We start from the raw sequence: 9,055 nt of genomic DNA, 5'->3' as shown, positions 1-9,055 counted from the left end.
ACAAAAATCTTAAACAACCGAGGCCCGCACCTGCTCAATCAACGCCAACTCAATTTAAGGAAGCTGATCGAAACCATCCAGTTTGGGAAAAGCTAATTTATGCAGTAGCATTCTTTTTATTATTATTGTGAGAGACGTGAAATACACACCACGAAATGAACGTCCGCTTGTTACCCTTTTGTTACTGCGGTGCGAAATCATCGCGCGTAATACCGATTCAATTTTGTCTTGTTTGGTGGTCTGTCAGCACTTTGTGTTCTTCAAGAAAATCAGCTACAGGCTTTTAAATTATGTGCGCGAAACTTTTCTCCATCTGCCACCCGGAACATATTTAAAGAAGAGAGAAAGCAGCCGGGGCCTTGAGATTTCGAAAATGCCGCGCTCTGAAATTTTCACATCAGCCATTGGGAAGATAATTATTATCCGTCACAAACAAAAAAAAAAAAACAGCTTTGAAATGAGCATTGATAGTGGCCACGTTTTTTCGGGGCATGTCTTGATGAAATAATTGCAGTTCAGTTCGTTGGTTCAATTGCATTTGTTGGCTCCTTGCAGCATGTCTAGATTTCATCTTTTTCAGTATTCCTAGTGTTCTCATTGTAGTATGAATAACCTGCAGATTTTTCGTTGTTGTTGTTATGCGTTATACAATGCTGAGCGATGTTTTTCCTTTCCTTGAAGCTAGCCATAGAAGTATAAAACTTTCTATAAACTCATTACAATAAGAATCCAGCATACGGTTCATCATCGGCTCGATAAACGTTCGGGAAGTGGCGACTTTTAATGCCGTGATCATGAAGCTTAACAGCAGAGCGTGTTCATCAGATATGCCAGGGGTGACGTAACGCAAGGCGTGAATCGAATCTAAGATTGAAATGGCGTTCTGAATTCTTTTGGTTCCAGATAGAACAAACAAAAATATATAAAAAAAGCATGTCATTGATTGTCATTCAAACCTCAAGAGCGCGTGGAGAAAGTGTTCCGGTTTACATTCGGCAAATCGAAATGAACGGCTAAAATTAACCTATCGTCTGGTTTCATGCGGGAGATCACGTGCGCACGCAAATTTCTTCGTACGGGAATTTTATGAAGTGAAGGCGGCTACAGATCATTTCCTTTGTCTAGTTCATGTTCGTAGGCGCAAATTGCAAACGTAATACTTGGAGGAACGTTTCCACTAATCTACAGGGGCTCTCTCATTTCTCCGATTGCTCGCAAACACATTGCATTGCTAGTCGTGACGTTTCACAGTGACGTTTCACCATGCCCGTCGAAGTTGATTACCAGTACCGCGCCAGCGTCGACCGGCCGGCGAAGCGACGAACTCAGCAGCGCATGCGCGAGGCCCTACAACACCCCAACCGAGCTACCCTGCTTATCGGAGAGAGCGAGTGCGCGTGAACGCGGGCTCGTCTGACGATCTGGATTAAAGAAAAAAAAAAAAGTGTGTCCGAGATATTGACAAAGACAAGTGGTCGCTGTCGCTCTGAGTCTTAGCGCGTTATAGAAAACGTGGGATGGCGGTGCTTCCTCGAGGGTCTAAAAGTACAATCTTCGAACTAGCGCTCCCGGCGGAACGTGGAGCTAGCATCCTTCTTCTTGGAACGGTTTGCAATGGACTGCTTGAATGTGCCGACCACGCGTCACGGGTCGCGTATAGAGCCAACGTTTGGCAAGAACGCGTCTAGCACAACCGATCGCGGTTGCGATAACCCATCGTTGGTAGCGAAAAAAAGAAAGAAAGAAAAAAACAACACCTACCCGCAGCTTGTTAGCAGTAACCGTAAATGTGGTTCTAAATATAGGTTCGCTGGTCACTGAAACTTTCTCATAACGCACACCACTGTAGTCCAAAAAGAACAAAGCACGCACAATGGATATGATACAGCCGTCACCGCATGATTTCGCGTTTTCCTTATTGCATTACTTTCGTGGGCATGCGCGCTAGGGCCACGCAGGCCAGGAGGCAAGGGGAAAAATAAATAAGAAATGATACGCGATCCTCAGCATTGACTTGGCTGATGTGGCACTCGCATTTATGTTCTTTACCTTAGGCGAGCGCAACGCGCCAACTGAACTCCAATTTCCCATAACGGAAATTCGTATTTGGCCATTTGGTTGTATTTTTGGCTGATGTTCGCGTTTTTCGCCCGAGCATGCGCTTCACTGCGCCGCTCGTTGCCCCTTCAATGCGGCTTCACTGCCCTGCAGGCGTGTTCTGCGTCAAGCCGAACCACCAGGCAAAAAGCCTGGGCGCCGCCATCTTGTTGAGAGCGGCGCCGGGGACACAATCGCGCCTAGCTCATTGAGTTTTCCCCCAAAACTGAACGAAATAGCCTTATTTAAATGAGAAAGATGCCGCGAGTGCCGCAACGAAGGACCTTAAGGATTACCGAAGGGTAACTGAGGGCGACGCGACGAGCTTTGGAAAGAAGAATGATGGGTGTAGCGCTACGGGGGATAAGAATAGAGCAGATTCGGGGGGTGAGCGAACAAACGCGAGCTAATGACACCTTAGTTTAAACCAAGAAAAAGAAATGGGCGTGCGCAGGGCATGCAATGTGGGGGGAAGATCATCAATTAAGGGTTACCGACTGAATTCCAAGAGAAGGGAAGCGTAGCACGGGGTGGCGGAAATTTAGGAGGGCAGATTAGATTAGGAAGGGCGCAGGCACTAGACGGCGACCGTGACCGGGCTTACACGTGACCGGGGTGCTTGGAGAATAATGGGAGAGGTCTTTGCCCTGCAGTGGTCGTAGCCAGCAGGATGATGATGACGAAAAGGTAGCAACAGGTATTCATAACATACAGGTTGGAAAGCTGAGGCACCTCTGAACCCTTGAATATATTTCGCCACACTTGGCCATACGACAAGTTTGTTTTCGAGGCGCTCGGTCCCACTGCAGCGAAAATGTTGCCGGAAATCGGGCACTCCATTTTTGTTTCATAGGGAACCTTTCTTCCACTAGGGCAGCGGATTTTCGCAGGGCGAGCTTGCTGTCGTTTACGGATCAAAGCGATAGTGAACTCCAAAATGCAGTGTTGGCTTTGAGTGGGACTTACATTGATTGCAAAACCCACGGCTAATCACCCTTCCCCCCCCCCCCCCCCCAAGTGGCTCATTACAGCAGACAATCGTTCAGAAACACCGGCATCGTTGCGTATAGTATGGGAATGGTGCGTGTCACGTGAGTGCTCGCTTCGAGCTTGTGTTCTTCATTTTGATTGAATGAAGTCTCACCTAAGTGAGCGGGGGCCGATCCCGGAGGTAGTGCAATACCGGGCCGACCTGCGGCGGAGGTGAAGCAGGCTTCAAGCACTCCGCCAACTTCCAAAAATAGGTTTAATATCGTGGGTCCATATAGAACCCGTATCAGATATTAAGCTGATAAGAACAGATACTACACTTTGATCTTAGCCAAAAGGCCGAGAAGCGATGTCTTTCACTTCACTCCATTGTACCACTGCCTTGTGGGTGCCCTGGCGACATTGGTAACCTCAGCAACAGCGTGGGCAATCTTATAAAACCCAGCCCGTCTAGAGACTCTATGCTCTCTATCTCGCGAATCAACTCGCGACGCCTCAGTCTTTCACTGTTAACGAAACGCCGTCGCGTAGAAACGAGACCCGAGCGCAAGCTTGTTCGCAAGGCAAAACCAACGAAGGCAACCTCGTAGAAAACGGAACAGGCGAGCGGAAAACACGCGCAAGGGGAATGCTTACTTCCGTCTGAATGCGACCGCTCAAGGCGGCTTTCTTTGAGGCCTTCGTTTCAAGCCCGTGCGCAAGTGTAATACACTACGCGCATTTCCCTCATTTCCTTTTATTTACCGCAAGGCCCACTGAAAGTTTTCATACGGCACAGGCCGGGACGGATTGCAACGTGTCGATTCGACCGCTAGAATTAGGTAGCGCGCCTCATGTACGAATGAAAGAGAATGAAAAAAAAAAAATAAATAAATATAGAAAAGGCTGCGCACTCCTTCCAACCGGAAACATAGAGGGCAGGAAGATCGCCATGTGGAGCACAGGTGTTGTTAAAAAAGAAAGAAAGAAAGAAAGAAATAGCGCTACCCCATCATCTTTACCGTGTGCGTGTATACACACACACGCACACATATGCACGCGCACGCACGCGCGCGCGCGCACGCACACACACACACACACACACACACACACACACACACACATACGCACACATGCTAGCATAGCTTAAGCACAGCTGGAAAGCTCAGCCTTGCGCAAGAAAAAAGGACCACGCCCTTTCGCAAGCCCCTTTGAAACTTTTAAATGAGAAACATGTGTACAGCGAGGTCGTTCGAAACTGGCGCGAAAACGCATCCGCGCCATCTGTGTGCGGAACTAGGAAAACCTACGGCCTTCGCCATACAGAAAGAAAGGTAGATGGCGCGAGCTAACGCTCCGTTGCATACTAAGAACGAGAGCTAGTGAATAATGGCAGAAACGTCTTGGGAAGAGAGAAAAAAACAACAACAACAAAAAAAAAGAAAGACACGCAAGTTGTTGGCTCGCGCAAGCATTCTATTTTACAGCGAGTAAAGAGCATAGCAACTTCTCACAAGAGCAGCAAGAAAGACAAGAAGAACGTGAGAGAGGGGGAGAAACAGGCGCGTTTCTTTGGAATGCAGAGCATGCTGCACACACTATGAAGTGCCAAAGAGACGGGGAAAGCAGATGGCGCGATTGTGTATGTCCTCAAAGCTTGAAAACAATTTCTAAACTACAAGGTGTGCCGAAGTCCGCCTACTCTCATCAGGTTGCTCCCGCCTCCAATTGCATTTAAATTAAAATTACAGTCGCCTCAGAGGCAGAGAGAGAGAGAGAGAGAGAGAAAATGTGTACACTTGCTTCGCGCAGCTGCACCCGTTCAAATTTTACAGCAACAAGAGCACTCCCGCAGGCACAAAGTCCGCTGCCGCGTCCGCCGGGGCGGAATGCACTCGCTTCCGTAAATTGTCGTGCGGCAGACTGCTGCATCGTAGCACACCTGAAACCGCGCAGACGTCAGCGATCGCCGCGAGATCGCTGCGAGCGCTAAAGTCCGAAACCACGTCCGCCGGGGCGGCGGGAGCTCGATACCCCTTCACGAAACTTCTGCGTGTACACCGCCGCACGGCCACGGCGGAGTCGCTGGCATCCTGCGCGCAGTTGCATTGCGTCGCGCCGGGAATCGTTGAAGCCCCACGCAGACGTCGGCGTCGGCCCCGACCTGGCTGCGAGCGCTCGAAGAGACCAAGTCCGAAGCCACGTGAGCCGGGGCGGTGTGAGCGCGACTAAGTCCGAGACGACGTCAGCCGGGGCGGCGTGAGCGAGACCAAGTCCGAGACTACGTCAGCCGGGGCGGCGTGAGCGAGACCAAGTCCGAGACTACGTCAGCCGGGGCGTCGACTAAGTCCGAGACGACGTCAGCCGGGGCGTCGAGCACGCCGCGGTCGCTTTTCCCACTCTTACTCGAAAAATGGCGAAGGGGCCGCGCTAGCGTGCCTTGAATCGGTGAGCGGCGGTACCGCGGCGATCGCGAGAGCTCAAATCGGCCGTGCCAAGGCCAAATATTGGCGCTCGGCTCGGCGCAGTACGCCGCCTTGTCGCACGAGTACGGCCCCGTGGAGGTCTGGTCACTTATCGCTGCTCTTATAAGGGGCCGTACCGCCCTGGCCGACGTTGTACCGTAGTGCCGTTTTCGGCTTGCGCGTGTTCGTGGTGGTGTCCGCGCACCGCTCCGCACTCGAGAATCGTGCCCACGACGACGCGAGCGCTCGGAAGAGACGCAAGTCCGAAACCACGTGAGCCGGGGCGGTGTGAGCGCGACTAAGTCCGAGACGACGTCAGCCGGGGCGGCGTGAGCGAGACTAAGTCCGAGACTACGTCAGCCGGGGCGTCGACCAAGTCCGAGACGACGTCAGCCGGGGCGTCGAGCACGCCGCGCGCGCTTTTCCCACTCTTACTCGAAAAATGGCGAAGGGGCCGCGCTAGCGTGCCTTGAATCGGTGAGCGGCGGTACCGCGGCGATCGCGAGAGCTCAAATCGGCCGTGCCAAAGCCAAATATTGGCGCTCGGCTCGGCGCAGTACGCCGCCTTGTCGCACGAGTACGGCCCCGTGGAGGTCTGGTCACTTATCGCTGCTCTTATAAGGGGCCGTACCGCCCTGGCCGACGTTGTACCGTAGTGCCGTTTTCGGCTTGCGCGTGTTCGTGGTGGTGTCCGCGCACCGCTCCGCACTCGAGAATCGTGCCCACGACGACGCGAGCGCTCGGAAGAGACGAAAGTCCGAAACCACGTGAGCCGGGGCGGTGTGAGCGCGACTAAGTCCGAGACGACGTCAGCCGGGGCGGCGTGAGCGAGACTAAGTCCGAGACTACGTCAGCCGGGGCGTCGACCAAGTCCGAGACGACGTCAGCCGGGGCGTCGAGCACGCCGCGCGCGCTTTTCCCACTCTTACTCGAAAAATGGCGAAGGGGCCGCGCTAGCGTGCCTTGAATCGGTGAGCGGCGGTACCGCGGCGATCGCGAGAGCTCAAATCGGCCGTGCCAAAGCCAAATATTGGCGCTCGGCTCGGCGCAGTACGCCGCCTTGTCGCACGAGTACGGCCCCGTGGAGGTCTGGTCACTTATCGCTGCTCTTATAAGGGGCCGTACCGCCCTGGCCGACGTTGTACCGTAGTGCCGTTTTCGGCTTGCGCGTGTTCGTGGTGGTGTCCGCGCACCGCTCCGCACTCGAGAATCGTGCCCACGACGACGCGAGCGCTCGGAAGAGACGAAAGTCCGAAACCACGTGAGCCGGGGCGGTGTGAGCGCGACTAAGTCCGAGACGACGTCAGCCGGGGCGGCGTGAGCGAGACTAAGTCCGAGACTACGTCAGCCGGGGCGACGAGCACGCCGCGCGCGCTTTTCGCACTCTTACTCGAAAAATGGCGAAGGGGCCGCGCTAGCGTGCCTTGAATCGGTGAGCGGCGGTACCGCGGCGATCGCGAGAGCTCAAATCGGCCGTGCCAAGGCCAAATATTGGCGCTCGGCTCGGCGCAGTACGCCGCCTTGTCGCACGAGTACGGCCCCGTGGAGATCTGGTCACTTATCGCTGCTCATATAAGGGGGCCGTACCGCCCTGGCCGACGTTGTACCGTAGTGCCATTTTCGGCTTGCGCGTGTTCGTGGTGGTGTCCGCGCACCGCTCCGCACTCGAGAATCGTGCCCACGACGACGCGAGCGCTCGGAAGAGACGGAAGTCCGAAACCACGTGAGCCGGGGCGGTGTGAGCGCGACTAAGTCCGAGACGACGTCAGCCGGGGCGGCGTGAGCGAGACTAAGTCCGAGACTACGTCAGCCGGGGCGACGAGCACGCCGCGCGCGCTTTTCGCACTCTTACTCGAAAAATGGCGAAGGGGCCGCGCTAGCGTGCCTTGAATCGGTGAGCGGCGGTACCGCGGCGATCGCGAGAGCTCAAATCGGCCGTGCCAAGGCCAAATATTGGCGCTCGGCTCGGCGCAGTACGCCGCCTTGTCGCACGAGTACGGCCCCGTGGAGATCTGGTCACTTATCGCTGCTCATATAAGGGGGCCGTACCGCCCTGGCCGACGTTGTACCGTAGTGCCGTTTTCGGCTTGCGCGTGTTCGTGGTGGTGTCCGCGCACCGCTCCGCACTCGAGAATCGTGCCCACGACGACGCGAGCGCTCGGAAGAGACAGAAGTCCGAAACCACCTGAGCCGGGCCGCGGCGGGAGCTCGACGCCCGTCACGCAACTTTGGCGTACAAGCCACCGCACGGCCGCGACTGAGTCGTCGCCACCGTCCGGCTGGCTGCACTATAGCACGCCGGGAACCGGGAAAGAACCGCGCAGAGGTCGTCGTTTTGCCGCGGCGTTGGCGCGAGCGCGCGAAGAGACAAAGTCCGAAACGGCGTCAGCCGGGGTGTCGAGCACGCCGCCCGCGCCGGTCGCACTCGTGCTCGGAAACGGCGAAAGGGCCGCGCTAGCGTGCGGCCCCGTAGGGGCACAGAAAGGCGATTGTTCTGGAAACCGCGCTGTCCATAGGCGAGAGATTGCCGTTCGCGCATTCGGTCGACGCGCTGCGCTTTCACGACTTCGGCATTGCGCTGCCGACGTAAGCTTTCCATCTCGCTCGCGGCGCTGCGAGGCGGCACGATTTTCGCCAAACGCTCGTCGAAAGTGGCACGAGTACGGCCCCATGGAGATTTGGGAACTTATCGCTGCTATTATATGGGGGTCCCAGAGAGCAGTCGCCCCCAAAAGCGACCTGGGTGTTTGATATGCGGCGGGCTTCGTGCCCGTCAAGCGTGTCCCCGGTATCGCTCCCGTGGATCCCACAGCTGACGTCTGCAGCCTCATCCGCTTGATGCGTTAGGGGCTGGTTGTCGGACGACGCTTTCTCCACGATATCGAGTTGTGTTCCGCATCGTCCTCGGACGAGTCAAATGCGAAAGCGCCGAAGGCGCGGGCGTGACCCGTCGCCTGGCGGCTTTGCCGTCTCGGCTACGTTGCAAGTGTCGGTCGGTCCACCTGTGCTGCGGGCTCAAGAGAAACCGCAAGCCGTGATCGAGTCGACACAACCAGTCTATCGAGAATGTTGCGTGCTTCTTGCCGCGTGGCGATACCCGGCCCTTCGGGGAGGGCGCCGTAGCGAGCTCGAACGCCGTCGTCTCGGACTGTGCAAAGTGCTACTCTTTGCAAGAACGAAGCGTGCTGGGGCGCCTGAAGGTGGCCTCGGCATCGCAAAAACGGCGTCCGGCCTGCTTGACAGGCGGGACGCGCAGTTGAACGATTACCTGGTTGATCCTGCCAGTAATCATATGCTTGTCTCAAAGATTAAGCCATGCATGTCTAAGTACATGCCGAAATAAGGCGAAACCGCGAATGGCTCATTAAATCAGTTATGGTTCCTTAGATCGTTTCTTCCTACTTGGATAACTGTGGCAATTCTAGAGCTAATACATGCAGTGAGCCTGAAGCCCTTTGGGCGACGGGTGCTTTTATTAGACCAAGATCGATCGGGTTTCGGCCCGTATTGTGTGGTGACTCTGG

The 9,055-nt window shown here is 55.1% G+C and overlaps 1 non-coding gene across 1 annotated transcript; it reads right to left on the bottom strand.

The window, feature by feature from the left end:
* Nucleotides 1–3,246: 3,246 nt before the first annotated feature.
* LOC139054031 (U2 spliceosomal RNA) lies at nt 3,247–3,438 on the bottom strand. Its single transcript, XR_011510977.1, has one exon. It is a non-coding gene; the product is annotated as a U2 spliceosomal RNA (small nuclear RNA).
* Between the last annotated feature and the right edge of the window lie 5,617 nt (nt 3,439–9,055).

This window comes from Dermacentor albipictus, unplaced genomic scaffold (assembly GCF_038994185.2).
Source record: "Dermacentor albipictus isolate Rhodes 1998 colony unplaced genomic scaffold, USDA_Dalb.pri_finalv2 scaffold_526, whole genome shotgun sequence".
Classification (NCBI taxonomy): Eukaryota; Metazoa; Arthropoda; class Arachnida; order Ixodida; family Ixodidae; genus Dermacentor; species Dermacentor albipictus.
Note: the sequence above shows the minus strand (reverse complement) of the source record. Positions and strands in the feature narration are given on the sequence as shown.